Consider the following 17,160-nt stretch of genomic DNA (forward strand, 5'->3'; position numbering starts at 1 on the left):
CTCAGCAAATAATCCCCGGGCAATGCTCTTCCTGCTTAGTTCTGTCTCCACTGGCGCAGCATCTCCTATATAGAACATGGTCCCTTGAGCATGCTCAACTTCTGCTGGGTGCCAGGACTGCCTACCCAAACTGCCATCCCTTCTGAGCAGGGCATAGGTGCAAAGAGCCTCTCTCTTTGAGTGCCAGGAGCCAGAGTCAGGGGCAAGTCAGCAATAAAACACTCAGTGCCAGTGAAGTTAACTCTTATTTATTTATTTATTTATTTATTTATGTTCCAATACATATATGGAATCTTTACATAATAATACATATAGATTATATTTGTAAATTCACATTTTCACATTTCATTATGAACCAACATTTATCCATTTCTTATTTCTTGCCCTGCGTCTTCCCTCCACCTGTCCTTGTTATTCTTTTGTTAACTTTATTATTGAGATTGTAATTTTGTTTCTTAATAATTAAACATTCAATCTTATATATCTGCTTCGCTTAACTTTGTGAAATCGGTCTATACATATCAATAAATTCATGTTGGAGCATCTTTCGGTCATGTTTTCTTCTACACATTTCCATTCCTGTTTGAGATTTTGATTAGATTGCATTCCAATTGTTGCCGTCATTTTTGCTAATTCGGTCATTTCAGAAAATGTTACGTTGCGAATCTTTCAATGTTGGTACTTCTTCTGATTTCCGATTTTTTGCAATCAATAACCTTGCGGCGGCTGCTGCATATAAAAAGATTCTCTTCGTGAAGTTAAGTCTTTGTTCAAAGAAACCAAAACAGCGCAGGCCTAGCGATCACAGCAACTCTTCCCAGTGGGTCTTGCCCCAAGGAGGCAGTTGCAAGGACTGAAGTTCCCCCTCATTCCCACCTCTCTCTAAGACTTTTCCTCCAGGTACTTCCTCAGCATCTCAAGGCTCCTATGTCTTGTCTCTTTGCTACAACCTCTTCATTCCTCTCCATGTTCTGGAAGACGGGGGGGGGGAGAGAAATTTGTCACAGCAGGAGGGGGAGACCCCCTGGCTTCTTCAGCAGCTTATCTCTGATCTCTGCCTCTTGGCCCCCCTCCTCTCCAGCCTCTGCTTCTGCCGCTGGGTCTGGTCTTCTCTCTGACACAGACTCCTCCTGCTCACTCAAGCCTGTTGCCTCTTCCACTTCTGACACCTCTTCTTCTCAGTCTGCTCCCTCTTCTCCCTCTGACCACTCATTGTCGTCCCACCACCAGTCCCCTGACTCTAAGCCTTCTTCCCTTGGTGCCCCCCCCAAGCTGCTGCCTCTGCAGCCAGCCAGTCCATGACATTGACGGAGCAAATGCAATGGTGGCTGGCAGTCAGTGCCTTTGTTTTTGTGTGTTTAGCAGGCACTTGGCGCAGTGGGTCAGTGCATCTGGCTGCGATCCTGAAGGTTGGTGGTTCTAGCCCACCCAGGGACGGCTGTGTGGAGGATTCCTGCACTTTTGATGCAATGTCGTCTATTTATTACTATTAGATGTCAAAGAGAACAACAACTACCAGACTTTTAGAAGACATCTGAAGGCAGCCCTGTTTAGGGAAGCTTTTAACGTTTGATGCATTACTGTGTTTTGATATTTTGTTGGGGGCCACCCAGAGTGGCTGGGGAGGCCCAGCCAGATGGGCGGGGTATTAATAACAACAACAACAACAACAACAACCTCCCTGGAAGCAAATTGGAATGGACGCTCAATAAACACAGATTTTCTAGAAGTGTTCAGAGTCCGGGATCAACCAGGAATAAATGGTTTTCCCCATTACTTGCTCCCTGTGACCCCTCTTTGCTTCTGGTGTCTCTTTGAGCTCCTGTGTTCTTCCTTATCTTCTGGAGATGGCTTTGTGACACTGATGCGCTCTCTCTCTCTCATATCATGCGTTTTGCATTACTGGCCATATTTCCATTGCCCTTTGTCAGGGAACTGCCTTCAGCTCAGAGGTGAGAGGTGGAAGGGCAGTTGTGTTACAGGGAGCCTCTGGCAAGGAGGAAAGCCCCGTCTCCAGTTGGGAGGGGGTGCAGGGACCAGGAGATGCTAGGGAGAGCCGCCACACTGAGCCTGAGCAAACCGGAGAGGAGGGAAGTACCCCTTTGCCAGCGCCCACTCTGTGCAGGAGGTTTGGGTACAGAGAGGGGAGGAGAATGATGGGGGTCACATGACTGTTCATAGAATCATAGAGTTGGAAGAGACCACAAGGGCCATTGAGTCCAACCCCCTGCCAAGCAGGAAACACCATCAGAGCACTCCTGACATATGGTTGTCAAGCCTCTGCTTAAAGACCTCCAAAGAAGGAGACTCCACCACACTCCTTGGCAGCAAATTCCACTGTCGAACAGCTCTTACTGTCAGGAAGTTCTTCCTAATGTTTAGGTGGAATCTTCTTTCTTGTAGTTTGGATCCATTGCTCCGTGTCCGCTTCTCTGGAGCAGCAGAAAACAACCTTTCTCCCTCCTCTATGTGACCTCCTTTTGTATATTTGAACGTGGCTATCATATCACCCCTTACCCTCCTCTTCTCCAGGCTAAACATGCCCAGCTCCCTTAGCCGTTCCTCATAAGGCATCGTTTCCAGGCCTTTGACCATTTTGGTTGCCCTCCTCTGGACACGTTCCAGTTTGTCAGTGTCCTTCTTGAACTTATGCTGGGGGAGGTACAAGGACTGGCCGGAGTCTTACCTGTTTGCTCTCGAGCAACCACACCACCACCTGATACCCTTAATCCACCTGAGCCAGGTCAAGGAATAGCAAGGCATTCCCTGCTTCTCTGCTCGCGCCCCTGTTGGCTCCACTGGCAAACTCAGCATGCAAAATCCATAAGTGCTACATGGTGCGCACCCGGTTCCGAGAGTCGTGTGAGAGCGCCGCGAATCTTGCATTCTCACGGGCTTTCCTGATGCAGAGCATCAAGCAGGAGGGAAACGTCCGATGTGATGATATTGGGGGCTTCCTTTGCGTTTGGTTCCGCCCTGGTTCTCACCCACCCCTCCTTATTTCTTTTTACAAGGTTGGGAGACAATTGAAATTATGATTGTGGGAAAATATGGAAGTTACACACAGGTGGGAAGAGGAGAATGTGAGTCTTCATCTTGTTTTAGGCTCCTCAGACCAGAATCTGAACGGACCTTTCCTTGTTATGTTAACTAGCAGGCTACAATAGGGTTACCAGACGTCCCCGGTTCCCGGGGACAGTCCCCGTATTTGCAAATATGTCCCCGGAGAAATTCCGTCCCCGGAATGTCCCCGGATTTTATTAAATGTCCCCGGGAAATGTGGCAGCAGCAGTCTCAGCAGCCTGGAGCCATATATACATATGAAAACGGTGCGATAGAAACCCAATTTCTAACAGCCTCAGACTTTGCCCACTAACTTCTTTTTTAAAGATGCAAAAAGTTTCAGGTTGCCTACAATAGGAATGTAAACTCTGTAATTTTGAAATTACAATTGGGGAATATTTGATAGCGCGGGTTGTAGAATACGGAATGAGAACCATTAAGAGGAAACTTAATTGGGTAACATCAGAAAAGTTTATCTGGTATATTGGGACTGCATGCTTCAGTTGTCATTTAATGTACTTTTGGGATTCTTAGTTACAAAAATCTGGTAACCATAGGCTAACTGGATGCAGGAGAAGTGAGTTCAATGGGGGGAGGAAAGGAAGGCAAAAGTTATTGTGCCCCCCCAAGCCAGCCGCCCCTCTCCCTCCCACGTGCACGTTTTCTGGCTGCCTGCGCGGCCCTGGCATGCTTCCCTGGACGCAGCAGCAGCACCAGAGCACGGAGAGGAGGCGGTTGCTATCGGCTGCGCTCCTAGCCGCTGGAAACTGAGCCGGGTGAGCTGGAGCCTGCGCGCAGTCCAGCTAGGAAGGAATTAGCAGGAAGGACACGATCTGTTATATCCTGAGTTGAATAGGATCCAAACTGCAGCAGTCTGATTGGTCCTAGAACAATAGGATTCAGAATGCAGCAGTCTGATTGGTCCTAGAACAATGCAGCAGTATGATTGGTTGGCAGGAACCACCCAATCCTGCTCCAGATATAAGTGAATCCACAACCTGATTGGCTTACAGTAGAATTCCAGAATTGGCCAATCATGTGCAGCCCATTGTGTAAATAATGTATATAAAGCAGATACTTTGAGGGGACATTCATTCATTCCTCCTCACCACTATGAGCTGAATAAAGAGCATGAAATCACTTTGCGAGTATATTTCACGATCCTTTCCCCTCTGCTTGCCGTGAGGGCTGGAGATTTCCTTGCTCTTTATTACGTTTGTCTGACACCAGTCCCCTTGCTCGGCATGCGTTCTTGCTGCGAGGTGACGCTGCCGCGGCCGGCGCTGAGCAACGGAAGGGGAAAGGATCGTGTCCGCCTACTAATTCCTTGCTAGCCGCCGCGGCACCTTGCAGCAAGCAGACACACTGAGCAAGGGGACTGGTGGCAGAGAAATGCAACAAGCAGCAGGGAGATCTGCTGTGTTTAGCATGTGTGCTGAGTGTGCGTCCTGTTTTGTTGGCGCTTGGTTGTGTGTATGTGTTGTGTGCCTGTGCTTCGCTGAAGGAAAGGGGAGAGCTCCCCACACCTCGCTTTCAATGCGTCCTGCTCTGTGTGTTTGCACCGGGGCTTCTAGAGAGGAGCAGCGCACTGCGCTTGGCATCCCGATGCTCATGCTCATCCCTTCCCCTTTATGCCCCTTTCCTCTTTGGGGCACGTCAGCCGCACTTGGATTCTTTCGAAAGTGCCTGCGCATTTCTTCTTGGTGATGTATGGAAGTGAGAGCTGGACCATAAAGAAGGCTGATTGCCAGAATTGATGCTTTTGAATTCTGGTGCTGGAGGAGACTCTTGAGAGTCCCATGGACTGCAAGAAGATCAAACCTCTCCATTCTGAAGGAAATCAGCCCTGAGTGCTCACTGGAAGGACAGATCCTGAAGCTGAGGGTCCAAGACTTTGGCCACCTCATGAGAAGAGAAGACTCCCTGGAAAAGACCCTGATGCTGGGAAAGATGGAGGGCACAAGGAGAAGGGGGCGACAGAGGACGAGATGGTGGGACAGTGTTCTCGAAGCTACCAGCATGAGTTTGAGCAAACTGCGGGAGGCAATGGAAGACAGGAGTGCCTGGCGTGCTCTGGTCCAGGGGGTCACGAAGAGTTGGACACGACTAAACAACAACAACAACATGGGGGGGGGGCTTTTTTGTTTTTAAATTAACCAAAACTCAGTTTTAATGCAAACTTTGATCTGTGGTGTTGACTTTTTTTTCTTAATTTTTTAAAATAACTTTTGTTCTCTTTTTTTTTAAAAAAAAAAATCTATTTTATTTATTTATTTACTTTAAAAATGCCCCCGGATTTATTGAAAAAAATCTGGTAACTCTGTGGTGTTTTGTGGAGTGTCTTTGTGCATTATTTTACGTTGGTAGTAACAGCGAAACTTCTACGTTTTAAATGCCTTCCCCCTCCTAGTGAGTCACTGACGACTTCTTTTTTTAAGCAGAAGAAAAGCACAAAGCATACAAGGAGATAAATCCAGTTGCTCCGTAGCTTGTGAACTTGTAGTGTTGAGTGTACGGTGTCTGCAGAATTTTAAATTTTAAAATGAAAATTGCTCAATTGAAAGAGCAAAGAAGTTTGGGCAGCTCCAAGGTGTTTTTTCTACGTTCGCCCCCCTGACTTCAGGTTGCAGGATGTTTCGGAAGTCGGCCGGGTCGTTTGGAAGTCTGGTCGTACAAGCCCCCCATTCTTATATGAAACTTCTTTTATACAATGGGTTCCTTCTAGGCTTGTAGTGCTGTTTTCCAGAACTGCACTGCCAATTTCAGAGAAGTGCGAATTTTGAAGGACCCAGCTAAGTTTCTGTGTGTCTCTGTGTGTGTGTGTTGCTTCTGTGATTGCAAACGCAGCCAGATCTCTTGCTCATCCCTGCCCTTAGATGACCGTAATCGACTCTGCCCTACATTGGCACCCTGCAAGAGAAGATCAGCAGGAGAGGACAAGTGCTAACGCAAGGAAGCTTATCTGCTGATACTGATCATCTCACCAGAGAGCTGCAAGCTTCTTAGGGATGCCGGAGTTTTTCTGGACACCATTGGAAAGCCGTCAGTGTGCATGAGTTCCATCCCTTGTGCAAAAACGAAGGTGCACAGCCAGGAATAGGGCTGCAACGTTGAATGTGCTAATGGTTAGATCAGGGGTCGTCAATGTGCTCCCTACCGCCCACTAGTGGGCATTTCAGGATCCTAGGGGGGGCGGGCAGGGTTCTGCGGAACAAGTTGAATCCTCCTTCCATTGAGCACTGGTGGGCGGTAAGGAAATTTTACCATGAAGAAAGATGCATTAGTGGGCGGTAGGTGTAAAAAGGTTGACTACTCCTGGGTTAGATTGCCGCCAGGGCTGGGTGACTCTGTCAGTTTTGGTTTCTCTGTACAGTGGTGCCCCGCAAGACGAATGCCTCGCAAGACGGAAAACTCGCTAGACGAAAGAGTTTTCCGTTTTGGAGGTGCTTCGCAAAACAAATCTCCTATGGGCTTGCTTCGCAAGACGAAAATGTCTTGCGAGTTCCTGCGGGGTTTCCCCCCCCTTTTTCTAAGCCGCTAAGCCGCTTATCAGATGATCCGATAAGCCGCTAATGGCGCTAATCCGCTAATCCGTCAATGGGCTTGCTTCGCAAGGCGAAAAAACCGCTAGACGAAGAGAATCACAGAACGGATTCTTTTCGTCTTGCGAGGCACCACTGTATCACAATTTTCTAGTCTTAAATTTAGTTCTCCACATTTCCACATCACTGTGGATTTTTATTTTTATTTTTAAAAAAGACATTCACCAGCAAATTTCTCCCAATATACACGTAGCCGTGCAACTTTTCTTCAGACCTCCGGAACGAATTAAGTACTTAACCCGAGGTACCACTGTATATTTATTAAGCAATATATAAAGGACAAAGCAACCAAGGCATTCTCTCACATCTCCAAGAGAGAGAGAGAGAGAGAATACAAAAGTACAGTACAGCGGAAGAGAGAAGACTGACTTCCGTTCTCAGACTTTCGAAGCCTAGAAAGTACAGTGGTACCTCGGGTTAAGAACTTAATTCGTTCCGGAGGTCCGTTCTTAACCTGAAACTGTTCTTAACCTGAAGCACCACTTTAGCTAATGGGGCCTCCTGCTGCTGCTGCGCCGCTGGAGCATGATTTCTGTTCTCATCCTGAAGCAAAGTTCTTAACCCGCGGTACTATTTCTGGGTTAGCGGAGTCTGTAACCTGAAGCGTATGTAACCTGAAGTGTGTGTAACCCAAAGTACCACTGTAAACACAGACATGTGATGTAACAATCACACATCCAGCAACGGAGGAGTGAAATGCTAACAGAGACCCCCTGGTTTCTTCAGCAGCCTGGCTCATCTCTGCCTCTTGGGCCCCTTCCTCTCCTGCCTCTGCTTCTGCACTGCTCTCTGCTACAGACTCTCCCCGCTCACTAAGCCCTGTTGCCTCTTCAGCTTCCGACACCTCCTTCTCCCGGTCTACTCCCTCTGACCGCTCGTTGTCACCCCACCACCAATCCCTGGGCTCTGAGCCTTCTTCCCTTGGGGGGGTCCTCAGCTGGTGCCTCCCAGCACTGTGTGATCGATGGCTGATAGTGGATGCCTTGATTTCAGTATTTTTAGCAGACATTTGGCACCATGGGTCCGTGCATCTGGCAGAAGGTGGTTTGAACCCATCCAGGGTTGGCTGTGGGCAGGATTCCTGCATTGCAAGGGGTTGGACTTGATGGCCCTTGGGGTTCCCTTCCAACTCTACAAATCTATGATTCTACTATTTCCTGGACTGTCGGAGTTCAGAGTTTCTTGTGTTTGCAAGAAAATTTGAAAGCAGGCTGTTTTGGTTCCCACCTCCCTCTGCAAATGCCTGCAATTTCACATGGTCTGCAGCCGGCAGCATTAAATTATTCACAGCCTAGGGATCTGTATTCGAAAAGCGCACCTGCGCGTGTTGACCGCTGCAGGCTTTCCTAACAGTTGCACACTTGCCGAAAACTTATGCGGTGCGTAAAAGGGCAGAAGGTGTTCTGTTTCCAAACGGCGGGAAAATAGGCTTGTGGCGGAACGCCCGTCCTGTGGGGAGTCTTAAAATGGGCATCCGGACTCTGCCGCTCTGGTACGAAATGAAGCCTCGAGACTCGAGTTCTCCAGCGGGTACCTTTTGGTTACCTGCGGGCTGCCGGTGGATGCTGACATTGACCTAGTTTCCGCAGATGATCCAAAGATTGCCTCCTGCCCAAGTTTAATAGGTCAGCTGGTCTCCCCGGTGCAGGGAAGCCCTCTACAAAAGGAGAAAGCCCGTTGCTTCTTGCATCGAGTGCTGTGTGCCCAAGTTTTTTTGTTGTTGTTTAGTCGTTTAGTCGTGTTCAACTCTTCATGACCCCCTGGACCAGAGCACTCCAGGCACTCCTGTCTTCCGTTGCCTCCCGCAGTTTGGTCAAACTCATGCTGGTAGCTTCAAGAACACTGTCCAACCACCTCGTCCTCTGTCGCCCCCTTCTCCTTGTGCCCTCCATCTTTCCCAACATCAGGGTCTTTTCCAGGGAGTCTTCTCTTCTCATGAGGTGGCCAAAGTCTTGGAGCCTCAGCTTCAGGACCTGCCCTTCCAGTGAGCACTCAGGGCTGATTTCCTTCAGAATGGAGAGGTTTGATCTTCTTGCAGTCCATGGGACTCTCAAGAGTCTCCTCCAGCACCAGAATTCAAAAGCATCCATTCTTCGGTGATCAGCCTTCTTTATGGTCCAGCTCTCACTTCCATACATCACTACTGGGAAAACCATAGCTTTAACTATATGGACCTTTGTTGGCAAGGTGATGTCTCTGCTTTTTAAGATGCTGTCTAGGTTTGTCATTGCTTTTCTTTGTGTCTTATAGCTGAGAACAAAAAAACAAAATGTTTTTAGTGGGGTCATCTAGTCCAACCCCCCGCAATGCGAAATTTTTCACCCAGCTCGTGGCTCGAACGACCCTGGAAAATGAAGCGTCTTGTGCTCTACCAGTCAAGCTATCCCAGCCAAAAGAAAGAAAGAAAAATAAATTCCAGGAGGTTTGCCTCTGTTCTCACCGAACTCAGTTTCAGCAGTTTTCATTTCATTTCGCTTTTAATTTGTATTACTCCTTTCTATATTATTGTACACAAGGCGGTTTGCAAGCTGAAGAAATAAAAAAATGGTCAGCAAAGATCACACAATCTGATCCAGTACAAAAAGTCATAATAAAAACAATTTATATCAAATAAAGCAATATTCAGTAATTGATTAGAGTCTAATAGTAAGCAGCAAAGTTAAATATCAGCAAATAATAATTAAACCGCTTACACTTAATCATTACAATAAAGAATTACTCAACGATAATCAATAAAAATAATGGAAAGTCATGCATAAAATACCACCAAACGTACAAAACCACATCAAAGGATCAAACAGAAAAACAAGGACACACAATAATTATACAAGTATTTTTTTAAAAAAATATATCCCTGAACGCCTCTTCTTTCTTCCCAGCTGCTTTTGCTGTTCTGAAAGTTGGTAGAGCCTGCGACTCTTAATCTCAGAGTTGTGGGTTCGAGAACCAACGTTTTGACAAAAAATAATAATCCTGCTTTTCAAGGGGTTGGACTAGATGACCCTCGTGGACCCTCGCAGCTCCATAATTCTACGATTCTGCTCCTAAAGTTTACTAAGGCAAGTCAGGGCAAGTTGCCGTCTCGCCTGGGAAGAGTTAATGGAACTTGGCAGGCGAGCGCTTCCTGGTATCGGCCAATCGGAGGGAACAAAGGTTGGCAACAGGTGATGGGTTTGTTTGCGGCAGGTATTAATTTTAGTTTTTTCTCCAGAAGTCCCTGCAGGCGAGGAAGCAGCTTAGAGCCCAACGAGGGCCAGGATCCGCAGGGAGCATGGGAGCCAGCCTCTCCTGGAGCGTGGAGGTAAATGACCTGAGGAATTCCTGGTTTTAAAAAGGACTCCTTTAAAAAAAAAGAAAAGAAGGAAACTTTGCTTCCCGCCCACCTCCCTTTGCAGGGTAACTTGAAACTCCCCTCTTTTGAATAAGGCAGGACCTGCCTAGGCTGGGCAGACAAGCTGAGAAGCCAGCTCTGTCCTTGCTGGCTGGGGAAGGAGGCTTCAGACAGGTGGGTTTCTGTCCGCAGGTGCAGAGCAGATATTCTCTTGCTGCTGCATTAGAATTTGAGCTGGATTCTCTGACCCTTTCCCTTCCTTTTCCCACTGGAATTGCGTTTTTGCGGTTTGTTTCCAAGCCCCTCCACCGATAGGTTTGGAGCGCGGAGGGGGAAATCTCAGACCCAGTGGCCCTCGAGATATCTCCGTCTGGCCCCCGGGGACTCTCCCCAGGTCATACGCCCCCTCCTGAGCAGCAGCCCTTTTACCAGCTCTGCTTTGCACACTCCTCGATTCATGGAATCAGAAGGGGCCATGCGGGTCGTCTAGCCCAACCCCCTGAAATGCAGGAATCTTTTGCCCAATGTGGGGCTCGAACCCATGAACCTGAAATTAAGAGTCTCAGGCTCTGCCGATTGAATTTTTTGCATGTCTGGAATATGGCAATGCCTTTTGCTTGCTTGGATAGAGGCCAGAGGGCTGGGGGTGAGTGAAGGTGTAGCAACAAACCTAGTGTACAGAGGCGAAATTCGCACCCGCTACTTGCCCGCATTTTTTTCTCTGGCAGCTCCCACTGCTGGAACGTGGCCCCCAGAAGGTTGCTAAGAATGGGAAGTGGCCCTTGAGCTGGAAAAGTGTTCCTGTCCCAGTTTTAGAAAACCAGGATCATGTTGCTTTGACATCTGTAAGCTGCTTCCAGCAGCCCTTTCGTGGGGGGGGGGGAATACTTTTTAAAAATGTAATAATAAATACAAGCCGTCGCCAGGGCTGTCTGCCCTGATCGGCTGCTTTTCCTGCAGAAAATCTCACCCGCCTCCTTTTTGCACCCAGAGGTGCTGTTTGCAGCAAATGTGTTTGGGGAGTTTGCACCTCCTCTTGAGTAAGTGGCTTTGCACGATGTCTCCTCGCTCATCTAACACTCTGCTTTTCATTCCTTTGCTCAGAGCAGATTGCAGGGCTGGACTTTGCCCGCTCGGCATCTAATAAGGCCGGGTTCGAGTTCTGGCAGGGGTGATATAGCCTCTGCTTTGTGAGTAGGGCTGCCGGGTTTGTTCTTCCGCAGAACTCCCAGGTCTTTGAAAACTGCATGGCAGGTTTGGACTGAGCGAGCGAAGCGGTTGCTGTCATGGTGTGCCTGTTGTCCTGCCTAACCTCTGCTTGTTGTGGAGCAGTTGAAGGCATGGGAGCTCTGCTTCCCCTGAGAAGCTGGCAACCCAACCCTCCCATTTGTGATAATTGGGGTCTGAGAATCAGGGGACCCCCCCTTAAACTTTGCCTGCATGCTAGCACAAGCAAATTGTCGAGAGCTGCCACTGACACAGTTGTTGGCAGATTCACACATACACACTTCACCAGTGTTAGTTCCAACGCTTGAGACTGCGCCTTAGTTGCGGGGGCAGTTCTCTTTAGATTGTGGGATGTGTTTGGCCCAAGCTGCACACCTGTTAAGTTTGGGCCTGGATTCCCTTAAAAGCTGCTGGAAAGATCTGTTTCGATTTCCGAAGGCAGAAAAATTTTAAAGGGACTTGATGGGGCTCTGTGTTCAAGAGACTGCCTTTGAAAAGTGTTCAGAAACATTAGCTAGTCCAGAGCATGGTGGCAACTGGAATTGGCTGCACCCGTTTTTCAAAGGGTTATACTGGCTTCAATTTAGCTTTCAAGATTCGGTATTTAAATCCCAGTACAGCCTGGGACCAGGATACCTGTACAGGGATGTTTCTAATGATTGATGTTTTACTCTGTTTGGTGTTTTAATTTGTTGGAAGCCGCCCAGAGTGGCTGTGGTAACCCAGACAGATTCATCAGGGTTCAACTTATATCCTTACGTTCCTATTTTAGGAGACTGGTTTATTTTGATTTTTAAGGACCCTTAGACAACCCTTTGCAGATCAACCTGCAGTTTTTGAGGAGGAGGAGTGTATTTGCAGTTCTGTATGGTTACGTCGTGAGCATGGAATTGGGCTATTTGAGGGGCATCGCTTGTCTGAAAGGGTGGGTGGTTCTGGAGACGAAACTGCTTCTGTGGCTTTGGAGTGGAATAATTGGTCAGCTTTGCTTATACCCCATAGAATACCTTTGCTTAGAAGGAGAGCTATTCCCAGGGGGAATGGTGCAACGAGATGAACAATTGCATCAGGAGCAATGATGGGTTGTGTACAAAACAGAGGAAAGGTATTTTTGCTACTGGAGCAGAACAGATGCTCATGGGGCCTGCAGAACAACCCAGGTTCGACTTCAATCATCAGACCCTCACAGTGTCCCTGTTTTCCAGGGACAGTCCTGGATTTCCAGAAGCCGTCTCGGTTTCTGATTTGATTCCGGAAAGTCCTTCTTTTCCTTGTTGTTGTTGTTTAGTCGTTTAGTCGTGTCCGACTCTTTGTGACCCCATGGACCAGAGCACACCAGGCGCTTCTGTCTTCCACTGCCTCCCGCAGTTTGGTCAAACTCATGCTGGTAGCTTTGAGAACACTGTCCCACTATCTCGTCCTCCATCGTCCCCTTCTCCTTCTGCCCTCCATCTTCCCCAACATCAGGGTCTTTTCCAGGGAGCCTTCTCTTCTCATGAGGTGACCAAAGTCTTGGAGCCTCAGCTTCAGGATCTGTCCTTCCAGTGAGCACTCAGAGCTGATTTCCTTCAGAATGGAGAGGTTGGATCTTCTTGCAGTCCATGGGACTCTCAAGAGTCTCCTCCAGCACCAGAATTCAAAAGCATCCATTCTTCGGCGATCAGCCTTCTTTATGGTCCAGCTCTCACTTCCATACATCACTACTGGGAAAACCATACCTTTTACTATACGGACCTTTGTTGGCAAAGTGATGTCTCTGCTTTTTAAGATGCTTAAGTTTGTCATTGCTTTTCTCCCAAGAAGCAGGCGTCTTTTAATTTCGTGACTGCTGTCACCATCTGCAGTGATCATGGAGCCCAAGAAAGTAAAATCTCTCACGCCTTTTCCTTAGGATGCCCCTATCTTCATCAGAGAAATGTTGGAGGGGATGTCTTTATTTTCATTGTAGAAATGTTGGAGGGGATGCAATCCTTGGTAGCTTCAGTTGGAATGACCTCCATGAGACCCTGGGGAATTGCTGCCAGTCCGAGTAGACAAGACTGGATCCAGTAGGGACTGGTGCCCATTGCAACTTGTGGGCAAGGAGTCCAATAGAAGTTGAAGCCAGACCCATTGGTGGGCAGAGACACCCCTTGCCTTTGTCACAAAGATGGGGGCGGACTGAGGTTCCTGGGGCAGAAAGTAGTTCAGCCTAATGGACCGGCCTCCATGGATAGGATTAGAATCAGGAGTGGGGAAACTTTGGCCCTCCAGATGTTGAACTACAACTCCCACGCATCTTGGGAGCCTGGCTTGCTGGGGCTGAGGTGAGCAAATAATCTGACCAGCCATAGTGGCAGTTTTCTGTGTTTCTAAATCCACCATCGTTTACCATCTCAGGGATGGCTCAGAGCTCAGCAGCAGAGGCACACGCTCTCATAAAATCCCAGCTTCAAACCCAAGCCTCCCCAGATGAGCAAAAAAAGATCTCAAGAAGCAGGATCTTTGCAAGAGACTTTGGCTGGCGAGATTTCTCGCAGGGCTGGGCTGGAACTGCCAGGTCGTTAAGGCAGCTTTGCATTTATGCAAATAGATGTGTACGGCGCTGATATTCAGGAGATTGTGCCGCACTCCTTGGCTTTCATTTGCAAAATTCTGCCAGAAGCCTGATTTGCATGGTAAAATAAGGACACAAAAGCCGACTTGCTCAGTTTGCATAACGGGTTCAGGTTGCAGGCTGCGATTTTAATAATAATAATAATAATAATAATAATAATAATAATAATAATAATATTTACTTGGTTTATTTATCTTTCTTTTATACCCTGAAAATGCAGAAATCTCTGAACATAATAACCAGGTATAAAGGTAAAGGGACCCCTGACTGTTAGGTCCAGTCGTGGCCGACTCTGGGGTTGCGGCGCTCATCTCGCTTTATTGGCCGAGGGAGCCGGCGTACAGTCATGTGGCCAGCATGACTAAGCCGCTTCTGGCAAACCAGAGCAGTGCACGGAAATGCCGTTTACCTTCCCGCTGGAGTGGTACCTATTTATCTACTTGCACTTTGACATGCTTTTGGACTGCTAGGTTGGCAGGAGCAGGGACCGTGCAACGGGAGCTCACCCCGTCACAGGGATTCGAACTGCCGACCTTCTGATCGGCAAGTCCTAGGCTCTGTGGTTTAACCCAAAGCGCCACCCGCATCCCTATAAGTTATCAAGGCCCATGCTAGTCATTGTTGGCACCCGTCTGTCTCGAGAGACAATGGAGTGTGCCTCAAGGGGTGAAGCCAAACCAGAGAAGCTTTGGGGGCTGATGGGAATTATAGTCCAAAAGAAGCTGGAGGGCACCAGCTGAGCAAAGGCTGCCTTAAAAATCACGGCTTTCAAACTGGTTTCAAGGCCTGACATTTGCAGTTTCTGGCTGAATCCCCACCAATGAATAACTAGTGTTTTCGGACCCTCCCACGCCGAATTTCTTTTGCCAGTAGCATACCAGGAGGTGAGAGGTGCAATGCTGTGCTTCAGCTTCTTTATGCCAAGTTAATAGCAAATCCGTAATGCGTTTGCAGTCCAGGGTCGCTGGGGCTACTGTGGGGAGATTTGACCTTCTTACAGTGGGTATGATTTGCAAATAAACTGCTCCCTGCTGCAAGACCCTGGGCGTTCGGCTGTGGGTATTCCCCTCGCCCTTTGTTTTTTAAGCAGGTGCAATCAGATTGTGTTCCAAAGAGCTATTTGTGTGCTTATATATTTGGCCGTCCCCCAGAAGTGCAAGGGTGGAGCAAAGCTCGACAAGGAAATTGGCGTTTGCCGTGGAGGCAGGTATGTGTGACGAATGAAAGTGGAACGGGAGCCAGGCTCACGCACCAGGTACCGAAGTTAAAAAATAAGAATCTGTCTTTTGCGGAACACTCTGTATTCCTTCTCTGTTTACAGCCCTTCTGGAGGGAAAGATACGCTTGGAAATGCTTGGGCAACATCAGCTGGAATATTGGAATCCAGCCAGTTGAATACAATTTCCACCCAGGAAGGACTTTGTTGTCCTGCACAGTTTCCTGGTGCTTCCTGGGACTAGGAAAGCATGAGTAAATTTTACAAACTACAGTGGTGCTCCGCAAGACGAAAAACCCGCTAGGCGAAAGGGTTTTCCGTTTTTCGATGCGCTTCGCAAGACGAATTTCCCTATGGGCTTGCTTCGCAAGACGAAAACGTCTTGCAAGTCTTGCGATTTTTTTCGCTCCCCCCCTTTTTCTAAGCCGCTAATAGCCTTTTAGCCGCTAAACCGCTAATAGCGCTAATCCACTAATCTGCTAATAGGGTTGCTTCGCAAGACGAAAAAAACGCTAGACGAAGAGACTCGCGGAACGGATTATTTTCGTCTTGCGAGGCACCACTGTAGTTATAAGGCCCACCACGAAATGTTCCACCTAACCACCCAATATTCTTTGGCTATTGAGCATGTTAAGATTACCCTGGACTTTTTTGGAGGGGGGGTGAATTACCTTCTTAAATTCTTTTTCAATTGCACTTAGCAAACTTGGGTATTCCCCTTATACTAATAATTTCCTTTCATTTCTGACTAACCCTGTTCTGCCTTCATATGTGCTGACCCTTCAGGACCTGCGTTCGAAGGATTCACTGCAGAATAAATGATGAGGAATTGTGCAGATCAGTTTATGATACTGGCCGCTTTTGTTTCCAATGTTCAAATTTGTTTTGTGGCTTGGGAAACGGCTTCGACTACTCAGCTAAACCAGGTGAGGGTAGCCAACGGGTCTCAAAACCCCGGTGAGTTAGGGACTTCTCTTGCAAGCAAAGATAGGCTCTGGCGAATTGAGCAGATGAAGAAGAAGAAGAGTTTGGATTTGATATCCCGTTTTATCACTACCCTAAGGAGTCTCAAAGTGGCTAGCAATCTCCTTTCCCTTCCTCCCCCACAACAAACACTCTGTGAGGTGAGTGGGGCTGAGAGACTTCAGAGAAGTGTGACTGGCCAAAGGTCACCCAGCAGCTGCATGTGGAGGAGCGGAGACGCAAACCCAGTTCCCCAGATTACGAGTCTACTGCTCTTAATCACCACACCACACTGGCTCTCCACTGGGCCCAATGGTCACAAAGATGGTTTCTGGACGTGATGTAGAGGGGGCAGAGGGGGCTTGTTAGCCTGGGGAGGGAGCCCATCAAGGAGAAGGAGAAGGAAAACTCTGATCCTAAACCTCCTCTCTCTTGCGGGATATATTGGGGAGCAGAAAAGGCTTAGGAATAAACCCTACCCAAACCCGGACTGGAGTCCTTAAGGCGGTTGGATGGTGCCTTGTACGCCTCCTTTCAGCAACACCTGCAGCCAAGCTGGTGCCAAGCATCTTGCCCTGCTTCCCTTTGGATCCCAGTCAACGAGGTCTTGTCATCTGGGCAGCCCAGGACCTCCAGACACTCTGCTCAGGCTTGCGCCCCCAGGGAGGTCACTTCAGTGTTGCTAACGCAGCGGTTTGACTTCACCCCCAGAGGCGCACTCCATTGTCTCTTGACAATGTACAGTGGTACCTCAGGTTACGATGCGGGTGGCGCTGTGGTCTAAACCACAGAGCCTAGGGCTTGCCGGTCAGAAGGCCGGCGGTTCGAATCCCTGTGATGGGGTGAGCTCCCGTTGCTCGGTCCCTGCTCCTGCCAACCTAGCAGTTCGAAAGCATGTCAAAGTGCAAGTAGATAAATAGGTACCACTCCAGCGGGAAGGTAAACAGCATTTCCGTGCACTGCTCTGGTTCGCCAGAAGCGGCTTAGTCATGCTGGCCACATGACCTGGAAGCTGTACGCCGGCTCCCTCGGCCAATAAAGCGAGATGAGCGCCGGCTGCAACCCCAGAGTCGCCCGTGACTGGACCTAACAGTCAGGGGTCCCTTTACCATTATGTCTATACATTGTAGGCTGCCTTGCTATTTCATTTGTATTTGTGGTG

The 17,160-nt window shown here is 48.3% G+C and overlaps 1 protein-coding gene across 6 annotated transcripts in view; it reads left to right on the top strand.

The window, feature by feature from the left end:
* Nucleotides 1–17,160, top strand: part of LZTS3 (leucine zipper tumor suppressor family member 3) — an 81,426-nt gene that overhangs the window by 33,706 nt on the left and 30,560 nt on the right. The window contains exon 1 of one of the 6 annotated variants that reach the window (XM_082236448.1): nt 9,877–9,966. The exons of 3 other annotated variants lie outside the window; for them this stretch is intronic. The gene's annotated coding sequence lies outside the window, so the exon portion shown is untranslated. Of the gene's footprint in view, nt 1–9,876; nt 9,967–9,993; nt 10,171–17,160 lie in introns of those variants that run through there. 2 more of the 6 variants (XM_082236451.1, XM_082236449.1) reach the window with 2 other exon arrangements.

The sequence above is a fragment of the Podarcis vaucheri genome (genome assembly GCF_965113315.1).
Source record: "Podarcis vaucheri genome assembly, chromosome: 9".
Taxonomy (NCBI): domain Eukaryota; kingdom Metazoa; phylum Chordata; class Lepidosauria; order Squamata; family Lacertidae; genus Podarcis; species Podarcis vaucheri.